This window comes from Filicampus tigris, chromosome 13, assembly GCF_054856515.1.
Source record: "Filicampus tigris isolate MCC_2025a chromosome 13, RoL_Ftig_1.0, whole genome shotgun sequence".
Lineage (NCBI taxonomy): Eukaryota > Metazoa > Chordata > Actinopteri > Syngnathiformes > Syngnathidae > Filicampus > Filicampus tigris.
Genome location: NC_141229.1, coordinates 3,378,580 through 3,393,340, shown reverse-complemented (window position 1 = coordinate 3,393,340; position 14,761 = coordinate 3,378,580). Strand labels below are relative to the sequence as shown.

Here is a 14,761-nt window from a genome sequence, read left to right as displayed (position 1 = left end):
CCGCCGGCAACACTGTCCTGACGTTGGAATGACGTGCCAGAAGGAGGCGCGCGTGGCATTTTATTTGTCATTTTTTTGGGACAACTGTATCTTTAAAAAAAAACTCATACCGTCGCAATCTGAACTGCCCTGCCGCTTATTGCAGGCGGATGTCCTGGGGCACGATTGTTGCCGCCCCATAGGTGGATAAAAAAAAAAAATGAGGAAAACGTTGACAAGAACGGGCAGTCATGCACGGGGGGTTTGAATCGGGCTTTAAAAGCCAAACATAGGGTTTCAAAGTAAGGCTCTAAGATCGGGTTTCTTACCAGCACTGAAATTTAAAATTAGGGTTTCAAATCATAACTTCAAGCCAGGATTAGGGTTTGAAACAAGGATTTCTAGCATGGCGCACTTTTGATTTAGAGTTTTCAAATCACAATTTCAAGCATGAGTGTACATATATATGTGTGTGTATATGTATAATTTTACCCCCGCGGGTGGTCTTAAATCCCACCATTTCCCTCCATGTCATCACCACGGTTACAATCCCGGCCTAATTTGCATAATATTCCCATTCCCTTGCCGCCTCACTCTTCCCGCATCAGACAAACTGCGGCGGGAATCATAGTGGGATATGACCCGCTTACTTCCGCCCAACTTATTCTCCATTCCGTGTGTGTGTGTGTGTGTGTGTGTGTGTGTGCGGTGAGATGTACGAGCGCCACGCAGGCGGATGGCGGGAGAGGTGAAGCGTGACAGCGTGTGTGTTTACACGGCCGACTGCCTTGAATGCTTGACCGCAATGATCTATAGCGCGTCTTAAGTCTACACACATGCAACAATGATGTATTTATATAAAAGCCCGCGAGCCGATAAAATCATCCGCGCTGCAATGTCAGCGCGCCGCTGAGGGAGGGCTTAAAAGCTAGTGTCGCTAACGTGACTTCAAAGCCTCCTGCAGTTCAAGTATTAACTTATTAGCGTTAACTGTTAGGTTTCCTGTGGGGCAATGCATAAAACTACTAAAGAAATAAAAACGCATTTACAGATTTTTTTCCGAATATTTCTTTTACCTGATTAGGCCACGGTCCAATATGGTTATGGAGAACAATTTTATTAGAGAGGAGACTATGGGCTTAATTGCTATGACATGGCGATGACGATTTGCATGCACTGACTTAAAAAAAAAAGATATATTTCATCCTAGAGGAGACTAAGAGCTCCTGAAGCAAAATGGAGACTGAGGAGTATAATACATCAGCGTCCGGAGCTAAGGCACATGTTAGCTTCAATTGACTTCAAAGAAGACAAATGTTATCCAAGAGGAGACTAAGGGCCACTGGGGCAAAATGGAGATTGAGGATTATAACACTGCAGCACCCAGAGCTGTTCTTATGCTACTTTCTGTTCACTTTAAATGAGACAAACGCTATCCAAGAGGAGACTAAGGGCCAATGTAGAAAACTAGAGCTTGTGGACCATAACTTAGAGAATCCAGAGCTGTGCTTATGCTAGTTTGCATTAACTTCAAATGAGACACATGTCATCCAAGAGGAGATTAAGGGCCACTCTAACAAAGTAGAAGATAGAAAGTGTAAAACTGCAGCTTCCAGACCGAAGGCACAGGCTAGGCTAACATTAGCTTGTATTGAATTCAGGGTACCGTAGACAAATGTTAGCCGAGAGGGGACTGAGGGCAGCAAAGTGGAGACTGTGGAGGACACCGTTGTTCTTGCTCCATCACCGTTACCTGCTTGTAAGCGACGCCTCCACCGCGGTGTTGTTTTCGTACTTGCCTGGCTGAGGTCCACATTCTACTGAGCATCTCACCCATCAATCGCCCATCCTCACTTCTTGTCAATCAAAACCGGCCGCCGCGCGCCGGCCATAATATACGTGTCACGCCACCGCGGCGGCCGCCACAAATTATTTACGAGCGGGAGATTGAACGGGTGCCGCCAGGGCCCGCTTCGCGCCGTCCCTTATTGCAAAAGAGCCGCTTCCAGACGCTGCCTGCGGCCAACAAATAAGAAGCAGCACTCATCCAAATGACTTGCATTCAACTCTTTTCGTTTTCTTTTCACGTGGGGGTGGGGGGGCGTCCGACGATTAGACACGCTCCTTTCCAAGACATTTGGACGAGCAGATGTCGGAGGAGAAAGGGGGGGGGGAAAAAAAAAAAGAGAGAAAATAACAGAGCAAAGTTATTTTATAGTCATTTGGCATGTGTTTTTGCTGACACTTTGAGAAAAAGATCCCGTAAAAATGTACATCTGCAGTAACAAGCATCCTAAGTGTGACTTTACAACACACACACACACACGCACACGCACACATAGCGTTGGTAGCATATTGCTGCAGAGCCAGCCAAGTCGTCCTCTTGATTTGTGGCTGGTTCTTGCGTCACATGTGTGCGTGCGTGTGTGTGTGCGTGTGCATGTACGGGCGGGCGTCGTCGCTCGCCTCCTTCCAGCCGTGTCGGCCATTAGTATCAATTAACAACGCTAGCTGCGGGGCGTCACCGCGGAAGTAGGTTTGGAAGTTGAAAAAAAGATGCCGCCAAAGATGCAAAAAACATGCCTCAAAAGTTGGCAAAATTCCAGGTACTGAACAATTAATCAACTTTGAATCGACATCACACTGTAATAGAATGTCATATTCAAATCGCAAAGGCTGCAATTTGAATTCAAAATTCTTCCAAAAGTTGGGAAAAGCATGCTTCAAGCATCACAAATACATGGTTCAAAATTTGGAAAAACTATGCCTCAAAATTTTGTATTTTGTATTTCTTGAAAGTATGGAGATTTTTGCCTCAAAACACAGATCAAAAGTGTCATACATACACCACAGTAGCTTTCAATTATGCTTAAATAGTCTGAAAAATGATGTAAAAATAGTCAAAACATACGTCGAATTAAAAAAAAAAAAATTCTTCTTTCTTTTAGGTTTGGAAAAATATGCCCGAAACATCCAAAAATATGTCTCAAAAGTGGGAAAATCTACCTGTAAAGTCAGAAAAACATGCGTAAAAAATATACCACAAAGTTAAAAAAATATGCCTGACGTTTTTGACTCGGAAGTTACGAAAAGTGCCTCAAAAGTGATTTTTTTCCTTTCATTTTTTCTAAATGCCTAACAGTCAGAAAAAAATGGCCTCAATTGCTGGAAAAATACGTCTCAAGCATTTGGAAAAAGTTGCCTCACAAGTTGTAACGTTTGTACTATAAACCTGAAAAGTTGGAAAAATAGGCCATAAAAATATCTGTGTTGCTCAGCAAAAGCCTCGATGAGCAAGATGTAAGTGCTCTATTTGGCCAAATGCTCACAGATGTTTCTTTCACAGTCCCAAATTGCCACGCAGCTTGCGGGACGGGATGCTACGCGATGCGCATTTAATATGCTCGATTAATGCATTCACAAGGACCCCACGTTTGCCGAAAAACGCGACTGTGTGTGTGTGTGTGTGTGTGTGTGCGTGTGTGAAAGGGGGCACATGCAAAGCAACGTGTTCTTTTTAATTGCATTTCACGCATTATGCACTTAATGAAGACATCTCATTAAAGCATTATTAATGGCCCCAAACATTTGCATTGTTTATCCATGCCGTGTGACAACTATGACGAGCGTCGCCGCAGCAACAGACGCATCAAATAGGAAGGCCTTGCTTCTGTGACCGCCCCCATCCATGTGAAATACCGACACTCATCCTGGGTTATGAACTTTGCTTTTCAAAATAAACGGATTGCAGACAAATCTCAGCAGAAGTGCAAGCACGCATGAAAAAAACTAAGTTGGAAAAATGCCCCTCAAAAGTCGGAAAAATGTGTTGCAAAAGGTAGAAAAATATGGATGCAAAGTTTGACAAGCATGTCGCAAAGGCAGAAAATGCCTCAAAATTCCAACAATATGCTTTATAATTATATGCCTAAAAACTAGCGCAATATGCTTTAAGACTTTGAAAAAAAAAAAAAGGCCTTGAAAAAAATGTCCCACAAGTCAGAAAAATACGTCTCGAAAGCAAATGAAATAATATGCGTTAAAATTCGGTTAAACGTGTCCCAAAAGATTTGAAAATGTGGCCCAAATGTTGTGAAAATGTATGTAGGAAAGTGTTTCATGGGCCTCAAAAGTTGGAGACATTTTAAAAATGAGAAAAGCATGCTTCATAAGTCAGAAAAACATGCCTAAAAAGTTGAAGAAAATGTGCCACAAAATTTGTTCAACTGAGCCTCAAAAATTGAACAAATGTTCCATGGAAGCTTAAAAAATATTCCTCATAAGTGGGGAAACTTGGGCGTAAATTTAGGGCAGGGATGGGCAACAAGCGGCCCCGACTACACTCTAAGTGGTCCCTTGACTAATTTTCAAAATAAAAATTTGTAAAAAAAAAAATGAAAATATATATTTTTTTTTTTCTCAAACCCCCGGAAATGTTGTTAAAGATTCAACTTATGTTTTTCGTGAAGCACGGGGTGTAAATGTGGAAAGAAATCCTGGAGAAAAATGGAGAAAACAACCCTAAAATAATGCATTGGAAAAAAAAAACTGAAAACACATTTCAGGCTGCGAATATGTATTGTCTATAAGTTTAAGTTGTAATATCACCATTCACCTCTAGATGGCAGACATGGCTTGGTTGCGCTTTCACCGGGCAGGATAGTGGATCTTTCATACACGCAACATGACATCATGAAATCTATTATGAAAAATGAAATACTGTATATTAAGAGCACGTATTTTGCACACGCACGTACGTATTTTGTCCATGTCCAAAATGTCAATTTTGTCATACATCTGGTTCGGAAGTGTGTGGTCCTATTTGATTTGTTTCATTTGTTGTTTCCTAAAAATTGGTGAGTGTGTGAATTTCCAGCAGGGGCTCATTGTACATCCAGATGGGCGCCGACTAAATCCTGGAAAGCTTGTTATCGCTGCGGTTCTACCTGATGTGTTGGCAAGCATTTATTGGCCTGCATCGCATCGATTGCGGCCGATGATGTGATGTCAATATTGTTTGCACACACACACGTGCGCAAGGCTGACAGATCTTGACGCTCCATCGGTCTGCGACGCCTTTTTTTTTTTAAAAGAGGCCAATCGACTTTTTCCCTGAGTGCTGACGTTCAAGGCCCACCGAGCGTGCCTGATCCAAATAGCTGCGTCTCACATTGTGTTCTTTTCAAAAATATTCCACAGATAAGATTAGCGCTAATGGACTAGCGTGGCGAGGGGAGTTACTCAATGACCTGGGACGATCATTACTCATGTGCCGCACTTCGCTGTTTCTCAATTAGTGGACCTGGCCGAGGACGGACGGACGGACGGAAACAGGATGAGACAAAAGCTTTGGCCTCCCCCTTGGACATTTTTTGGGATAAGTCAAACGCTCGTCCTTTAGCTCCAGGGAGCGCGGCGGGGATTGACTGCGCTATTGTTTCGGCTAATGCAGTCAAACAGACGAGTCTCGAAGCCCTCAGCGCACTTTGATGAATTTGTGTGGAATGATGTCTCTTCTTTGGGTGGTTCCATGCTTGTGTGCAAAAGCCAGAAAAACGATACGTTAAAAGTTGAAAAAAAAATACAATATACGACCAGGGACGTACTGGGATCAAAATTTTGCCAAGGAATATTCGTTGATGGGGGACGGAAGGTGGCTGACATGTTCCGTAAGTTCATTGTCCTTAATCGCGGTTTGACCGGCCTGGAAATCACGACACTTTCCCGAAATTCCCAATGACCCTGATATATGACTGAAATTGCAAGAAAAATGCTTCAAAATTTTTAAAAATAATAAGCCGTCAATTCGAAAAAAAAAAAAAAAAAAAAAAAGTGTTAAAAGTGGGAAAACATGCCACAAAAGTCGGGAAATATGTCTTCAAAATACAGATGTTGCATTTAAAATAATCCTCAAATGTGCTTCACTGATTTCTTGATTTTAAAAGTAACTTTTTAGTCGCTGTGAGCAGAGGCCAAAAAGCGACGAGTTACTCGAAATTGCAGTCATGTTGACAAACGCGTCGCTTAGCAACGCCTTACCGGCACATTCACACCGAAAATAAAAGATTGTTTGGCTTTAAGTAAGCCAATTTAGTCAGCAGATTCTGCGTGCATGGAAGGGACTTGCGTGTGCGTGCGTGCGTGTGCGCGTGCGCGCGCCTTCAAACTATTCCCACAGGCGCGCATATTTGTGCGAGTGTGCGCATTCTCCTTTTGACGCCTTTTCAGCGCTCTCGCCGGCGTCCGAAAAGCTGCGTGACCTTGCCAGTCAGCAAGGCAGTCAGGCCTTCGTGGATCCCAACGCGCGCTCGTGTGTATGTGCGTGTGCTGTTAATGTGAGTTCATGAGTTCCTCTCTCGCATCCTGTCGCCTTGCTTGAACGTCGGCTGCAAAGAGTTCCTCCCCTCCAGACATGCCACGATGAGCATTTGATTGCCGTTCGAGTTGATGCATACGCGCACTCGCGCGCTCGCTGACTCGCGCCTGTTTGTTAGTCACACTCTCCCAATCACGCGCTCTCGCTTTCTCTCACGGGGATTCGGACACGTGCTCGTACGATTTTCCAAAAATCAGGGCTCAGGTAACGACCAATCAGGGCTCACCCGTTTAACGAAGCTGAACTATGATCGGTCGTTATCTGAGCCCTGAGGGTTTGTGATGTCATTTTCAGTCGACAGAAGTGACAAAATGGCCGCCCCCGGAGATGGCTAAAAAGGGGTGCTGCTTATCATATTCCACAAACGCAAAATTAACCAGAATGCCATGTTTCGACGAGTGGGCCTGCATAGAACATATTTTTGAAAATCTTCTTTAATATACATTAATGACAAAAAATGTGATCAAAACCTTTTTTTTTTTTTGTCGCAGATGATTATTTGCTGATGTGTGAAATTGCCAAATTATAGCGCCAACTACAACCAAGGAGGACTTACTCGATGTCAGATTTGTTTTGCCATAAGTGTCGGGAGCCTCCACGAGTACCCGATACCTTAAAATAAGGCTGGTATAGACCCGATACTGATATCGATACTCGTCCTTCCCAAAGAATAATAATAATAATAATGATTAGGGATGGACCGATTATCGGCCGGGCCGATTATCGGCACCGATATTTGACTTTTTGACGAATATCGGCATCTGCCTTTTTTAAAACTTTGATGGCCGATAGTTAAATCAATTTAAAACGGTGGAAATCAAAACAAAGATATGTGAAAGTTTAACATTTTGAAATGTTCATTTACTGTAGAAAACAACATGGAGCTATTGTTTAAGTTTTCCTTTATCCCTTTTAAGACATGCTGACAATTCAGGGTGCTCCCTGAACTTTTTGTTAGCATTTTTATAACAGAGATGTATACTGGCAAAAAATTCTTGTAATAACAATTTAAAAAAAAAAAAAAAAAAATCACCATTATGCAAACCTGAAACATTGTTCAAAGTTAAGAGTACATTTTCTTTAGATTTTGATGCCAATATTTTCCTTGTCACTGACAATGAATATCGGTTATCGGCCGCCTTGACTACCGTACTAATAATCGGTATCGGTATCGGCCCTGAAAAAAGCATATCGGTCTATCTCTAATAATGATGTGTTCAATGAATTGATTTGGACAATGATGCCGTTGTTATATTTAGGAATGAAATACGATGACAAGTGAGGCTCTGCCTGTCTGCGCAAATCAAACGAATCAAAATCACGTTAGACCTGCCGCGCCACTATTTAGACATGGTTTCATCTTGATAATCTGCCGCTTCATCGTTTTTGGGGGAGGCTTAAAAAGGATTAATGGCTTGAAACACAAGTATGTTCGTGGAACAAATTAAAGTCGTATCTCGGAACTCCGCGGAATATTCATACAAAAAGCAGCTTTCCGTACTTCCTCAAATGACAGGCTCATCGTTTTGCTAGCTGGCCCACTTTGCTTTCATCCTTTTCTCTATAGCGTGTCAATTTCGCCGACAATGTAAGCGATAATGGAAATGATCTTATGTAAATGCAAATTGAGGGCTTCTATAGAATCGAGGGGATGGGAGTCAAACATTTCTCACACGCCAGATCTGATAATGTGACTTCCTGGCCACTGCGCGCGGACAGCCGCGTTTTGATTCCTTTCGCCTTCAGCGCGCCGAGGTCGATTTTAGGGATTGAAGGGTTGGAGTGGGTGTTGTCTGAAGAGGAAGTCGGGAGGGGATGACAAAAAAACGATGCGAGAGGGCCGCGGCGCTGACGCGGAACCGCCGCCTGAGTCGGGGCTTTCTCAAGGACTTTTTGGTGATTCACCGTTTGATCCGGGCCTGCGGGGAGTTCTCTCGACGAGGCTGAGAGGCACGAGGGGAGCTGTTGAACTGAGACGAACCGAAGTGAGAGGGCAAAACGGGGAATTTTGAGGGAGGAAGAGGAGATGGATTGGTGCGTGATACGGAGCAACAAAAGGTGACACGTTTGCAGATTAGCACCCGCTAAAAATAGTAGGCCAGATGATGGGAGAAATTTCACTCGGGTTTGTGCAGAGAAAACCAGCGCTGGCTGGCTGTTGAAACCCTATTTTGAAACTCAGACATTTTTAAAACCCCAGGTGCCCCGATCTGATATTTACATTTTTTTTTTTTTAAATCGATTCTATAACCGCTGTTAAAATTCAGGACCCTTTTAAGTCACACATTCTTCCGTTTCAATTTTCTGTTTTTCTATGAGAATTGTCCCATATTCACCAAGGGTCATTGTGAAATTTGTGCATTAATTTTGTCGTTTTTCCCTGCCAAAATTGGCCAGTTAAAATATGGATTCAATTTATCTCATTAAGTAATAGATTTATACATTTATTTGATGTAATGCAAATATTAGTAACATACTGAATAATCAAGGTTCTTCTGCACCAAATTTCTCAAAGATGCGATTGTCCAAAATGTTCAAAAGACTAAAGCTTGAGTACAACTATTGTGGTTGATGAATTCACTGACCAGATCAATTTTGGGCTCAGTACGTTTGTCCTTTTAAAGAGTTGTGATGATGTAAGATCCAGATTTGCCTCTGTGACCGGCCATTGTACTTATCAAGTGGCGTTGCTTCGTTTTTTTGTATTTTTTATTTTTATTTTTATTTTTGAACAATCTTTAAAGTCACACACAAGCGCTCGCTAATTTTCTCATCAATTCTCGCTCCTTATTTAAGTCTGGAAAAATATCCTCATCAGCGGCATAGCAGTTGCCTAGAAAAAAGTGGAGACCTGGACGACCCCCATTCCCCATTTTTTTTTTTTTTTTTCAGGAGCCAAACAACAAAAGGAAAATACTCACATTTTCAGCGTTTTTAAAAAAAAAAAAAAAGTATTAGAAAAACCACGTAAGAGAACACAAGTACATAGGTATTCACAGTTTTTGCTTTGAAACTCCAAAATGTTACTTTCATGAGATGATGCCACATCTTAATTAGAGTCCACCTCCAGTAAATGGAGTTGATTGGACATGATTTGGAAAGGCACACACCTGTCTATATCTAAAGGTCCCACTTTTTCCGAATCTCAGCGTTGAGTGTGTGTGTGTGTGTGCGTAACAGCGAGTTTTATCTCGCTTCTCTGTTGCTCGGTAAGGCTGCCTCTCGCCTTTCGTTATCTCGCCGGCAAGTGTACGCACAACAGCCGCGCTGAACGCGTCGATGGTTGAGAATCCTGGCGTGCGGGCGGGTGGTTATTATTGTATGTAAATGAGCCCCACTATTATGTAACAGCAGGGATGAAGTGCGGATCGACTTGGTTGTTTATTTCACAGGGAGAAATGATACTCCTAACGATTAGTAAACCATCAACGATATTTCCCACATATTCTCTTTTTACAAACCAAATATGACCATTCACGTACGTATAAGATGAAGTAGCTCAAACAGCCATGCTGCAGCTCCCCCGCTCCCGTGCAGGCCTAATCGGCGGGGAGGCAGGAAAGAAAAAAAAGGGATTTGTGAACGCGCTAGCGAGCGACCGCGGCGCTTTGCCGAGTTGTGCTCGCGTTGGAGATTGCCGGGCAGTTTTTTTTTTTTTTTTTAAACTCTCCCTAATTCAATCCAACGTCAAATTTAATACACAAATGCAATCAGCTTTTTTAAGACCTCCGGGAGAGTGTAACTTTGCACCACCTGTCGTCATAAAAAAAAAAAGAAAGAAAAAAAAAAAAGCGCCTTTGTGAAGCTGCAATACACGTGTGAACTATGAGTGGAAAGATTCTGAGTGAGAAAAGTTTGAATGCTGTGCACAGAATGTGAAAAAGCATCGTCAATCATTTATGACCGGCAGAATTTCATATGAAATTGATAGCGTCAGTGTCAGTTGCAGTGGTTTTCTTGCTAGCCTCTGCTTAAAAAGCAGAGGTCACACATCCCGACAGCGGATTTTTTTCCAACTGAATTTGGGGACAGCCGTCAGAAATCGTGATTGCTCGGAGATCGCCTTTGAAACCTTAAATGCTCCTTTGAAAAAGCCTGACTGATTAGGAACTGCAGATGTCTATGTGGCTCAATGGGTTGCTCCCCAAAGTTTGGGATCAATTCCCGTGCTGAGGCAATCTCAGGACTGCACTTTTTTGACTCCATTTTATAGCCACTGTTCAAAAACGGCCACACTGCTCGGAAGCTGAACCCACCTTCTAAACCCCGCTTTGAAACGCGGACGGTTTTAAAACACAAAGTCACCGATTCTAACATTTGAATTTTCACTCAATTTTGTAACCGCTGTTAAAAAATGACTACCCCGCCTGGAAGCCAAAACCCCCCTTTGAATACCTGACCGCTTTAAGTCGGCATCGGCTCAGGCTGATAAAGACGGGCGAGCCGAGGGCCACCGGCTACTTAGCCTGCGTGCATGTGTGTGCGTGCCGATACATGCATGCCTGCAATTGCAATATTACACGCTGTGTGCATGTTTGGCTTGAGTCGGGAGCATGCACGTATGCTGATATGCATGCATGTGCCAGCATATGAATTGTCTGTTAAGTCGGAAGCGCCGGTGTGGACAGTGTGCAGAGAAATAGAAATAACACATTGCGGCTAGATTGCAAAAATAACGTTGATTTTTCATTTCAGACGCAAACTTTTGATTTATTGAACTTAGGTTAAATTTAGAACAGCATACAAATGCTCATGTTTGTTTGATGAATATCGACAGAGCCTCAGTCGAGACAAGGGTAACGCATTTCAAAAATATATTGTGGCCAAAGTATAGATACTAATTACTGATTTGGAACTGGCAGGTACAAGACAGTTTGGAAAGCAAATCATTGCACAATCTCTATTCCTTAAGGTACAAGTAGAGGCCGGGGCTCGAGTTGTACAATGGACAGTATAATCACATGTTTGAATTGTCTATAACAACAGTTTGAACCCTCCAAAATGCCAAGCACTGAACTGAAACACTTATTTCAAACTAATTTTTTTTACAAAATTATGCTTAAAATCAAATGGCCTACTGTTTGATTTGAGGAAGAAAAAAAAGTAACAGAAGCGTGACGATACTTTGCAACATGTTAAAATACCAATTACTCCTTTCTTATCGGCCATTAAATTACATTTTTAGACACTCTTTAGATATAAATGACTCAATCTATTGGTGCTTGTTATTATAACTTATGTTTCGGAGCTTGTCATTAGCGTCCGAAGAAGGAGTGACAAACAACATTCCCGACAGTAGTTCTTCCCTCGATCTCCAGCGCTTAAAAGCCTCATTAATGAAAACGCAGAGCAGGTGCGAGCCGGAGTCTCCGCCCATCCAGCGGACCAAGGAGACTGAGAAAAATCAAATCAAATAAAAATGAAAACAGAAAGCAGAAAGCGTCAGCACAGAAGCACGGGACGATGGCAACTTGTCAACTTGCATCACGCCGCTGTCAGCCGTTAAGCACAACTGCTACTAGCCAGTGGTTAAGCTAATACGGCACCTTAAAAGGAGAGCAGGGTTGTGTTCACAAATGAAGCGTTGGGAATAGGTATTTATCCTATCTATTGACCTAAATGGAATGAAACGAAAGATTGTTTGCGTGAATTAAGATTTAAGTATGGGACCATTTGCTTAATGGCAGCATCGAATCATAGCTTTTCCTATACGCTTTCTTTTATGATGATCGCCGATGCTGCTCACAGCCTCTCGATGGCGTATTGACATTTGATCTGGTTTGTATGTGTTTGCTATGATATGCTATCTTTTTTTTTTTTTTTTTCTCATTGATTTTCCATTGAATCTAGTCACGCGTTTAAATAAAGGAGCAAGAATTGGAAGTGGATGTTTGGACGCTAAAAGCCATTCATGAAATTGTGCTGTCTCCTCATTCTAGAAAGTACTCGAGGGAACAAAGAGAGCAACAATCATTTTGAGGAAGACGAAGAGGTCAGCTCCTCCTCAAGTCGTAACGGCGGTAAGCACATTATATTGCTTTTAGATTATTTAAAAGTTTTGCCGTCTTTATGCTGCTTGAGGACAATCACTTGATTGCTTGCAAAACACTTGTAAATCTTGTTTATTTTCCATTCAAATTCGTTTAAAACCCCGAAGTCTGCTCATCCTCTGAGGAATAATTCATTTTATTATGACGTCTGAATTAACATTTGTGGGCCTTAATACGTTTATGGAGCGATTCATCAAAAATGAATATTGTTAATGCGTACATGTTTACGCTTAATAAAGCTTGCGTCAATGTGCTATGTCTGACTCGATCCGCAGCAATTAATTGGCATGAGGCAGTAAAAAAAAAAAAAAAACGTGCACTTCTACTTGATATTCTTTACAGTGGCAGAAATTCCTCTCTTTGATGCCAAGATGTTCCGCCGCGGGATTATTGATTCCCGGTAACTCCATGGCGGCAAATCGGCGGCCTAAGGAAGGGATATGAATGAATGAATAATGGACGTTTTTAAAAGCAGTTTCACATGTTGTTTAAAGGAGAAATACAGCAGATTTTTCTTGTCACAATTTAAAACAGTTCCTGGGTGACTTAATTTCATCTCTATTGCACACTTTGGCAAAAATTCCACAAGGATCAAAATTTACGGTATATCTTACACACCCTGTTTCTTGTCTCGCTGAAATCAGAATGCCAAATGAGCTAACACTCGTGCCTCCCCATTTACTGCGAGGTCAATGGCGAGTACGGCTTTTGTTACCCATTTTAATTAGTTGGAGGCAGAAGCATTACGCTAACAGGGGCATTCTGAACACATTTGGTTGCTTTAAACACAACATGTAATTCTCTCTTTTTTAAAATGTATTTTGTGTGCTTCATTTTTACATCTGTAAACATTGAGCTAATGCCGAAAGTTCCAGTTTGGAAAACAATATCGACAGGCTAACTATTAGCATCAATAGTCGTAGCGGTACAGCCCTTTTAGCAACAGATATCCGAGCGCAAACGTAGCCAGCGTAGACAGAAAATATCACAATGCACACAGGCATATTTTTCCTCTGCAGAAAACTAATATTACATCTTAGAGTAAGTAGTAGTGACTCTTATTAATATGACGGCCTGACTGCATTATACTGCCCCCCAGAGGCTAAGGTGGCCACACCAGAAGGAGCAGTCTGAACTGAAGCATTAAATCATTTGTTTACATTCTATTTATATTTCTACTTTATTTTTGTAAAGCGAAATATATAGAGTGTTAGTTTTCCTTAAATTTTTTGGGATACTTGAAAGTGGCTCTGGATCTTCACCATTCCTAGCAGCCCTGGCGGAGAAACTCTGTCGTGCTGCCATTGTTATGTAAATTAGCCACACTGTTACGGAAGAGTGGGGTGGAAGTGCACAAGGACTCCGAAAAATAGGCAGGTAACAAAAGATTAACTTGGTTGTTCAATTTCACACTTGATGGGTGGGCACCCAACTATTTTTGTACAAGATATTAAAAAGTCAATTTTCTGAAATATGTCCCCTGGCTCTCGTCCTCTTGCAGGCGAGCTAGCGTTACGGCCGGATGCTTGTTTCTACTTGCGGAAGCCAAGCCCAAGTTGTTGGGGGGGGGGGGAAACCAAGTGCCCGTAAAGACATTAAAAGCATGTAAAGTTGGAAGGAAGCGGTTCGTACACTAGACTGACCAAAACACTAAGACTTTCACCACCAAGTCGACAAAATCACAGAGTAGTCAAGTGCTGCTTATCAGAAGCTAACGCTGTTAGCTAACACTTGTCTGGGTGAACTTTCAAATTTCCAAGCAACACACTTTGGTAAAATTGGGCAATTCAAAAAAACATTTGAAGTTTTGCTCTTGTGAAAATTGACTTTCCTGCATTTGATTTCACAACAAAGAAATAAGAGTTTACAGAATTTAGTGTGCCTTTAATGGTCCCCCGACTTAAAAATATAAGTAAAAGCAACCCGGCGAATTGTTTTGGCACAAACAACTTGCTTGCTTTGTTGTGCAATCTAACATTGTTGCCATAAATGTCAATCATTTTTAAAGTTATTGCAACGTCAATGACTGTTTTAGTCCAGGCATCCCACTACATATATTTATATATAAGCAATTAAAAAAATGCATAATTGGCACCATGCCAACATTGTATTTACCTTTTTTTTTATCCACTGGCATATTTCTGCTTGAGGGCTAAAAAAAAAAAAGGATCACGGTGACAGAAACAACCTCAGAAGAGCATTGTTGTCTCGGCCCGGTGCTTAAAACACATCATAAACATAATCCATCTGGCTCGAGGCCTGATTATAACTTTATTGATACCCCTCGGTTGCCGTTTGCAACGTTGCGACTCAAATGAAGCGTGACAAGTCTTTTCACCCAGCTACTCAGCGGCCT

At 41.9% G+C, this 14,761-nt stretch overlaps 1 protein-coding gene across 2 annotated transcripts in view; it reads left to right on the top strand.

Annotated features, from left to right (window-relative positions):
- The first annotated feature begins 11,718 nt into the window (after positions 1-11,718).
- grin3ba (glutamate receptor, ionotropic, N-methyl-D-aspartate 3Ba) overlaps positions 11,719-14,761 on the top strand; it is a 123,816-nt gene continuing 120,773 nt past the window's right edge. For both annotated transcript variants that reach the window (XM_086049373.1, XM_086049372.1), the window contains exons 1-2: positions 11,719-11,949; positions 12,295-12,375. The gene's annotated coding sequence lies outside the window, so the exon portion shown is untranslated. The remainder of the gene's footprint in view (positions 11,950-12,294; positions 12,376-14,761) is intronic.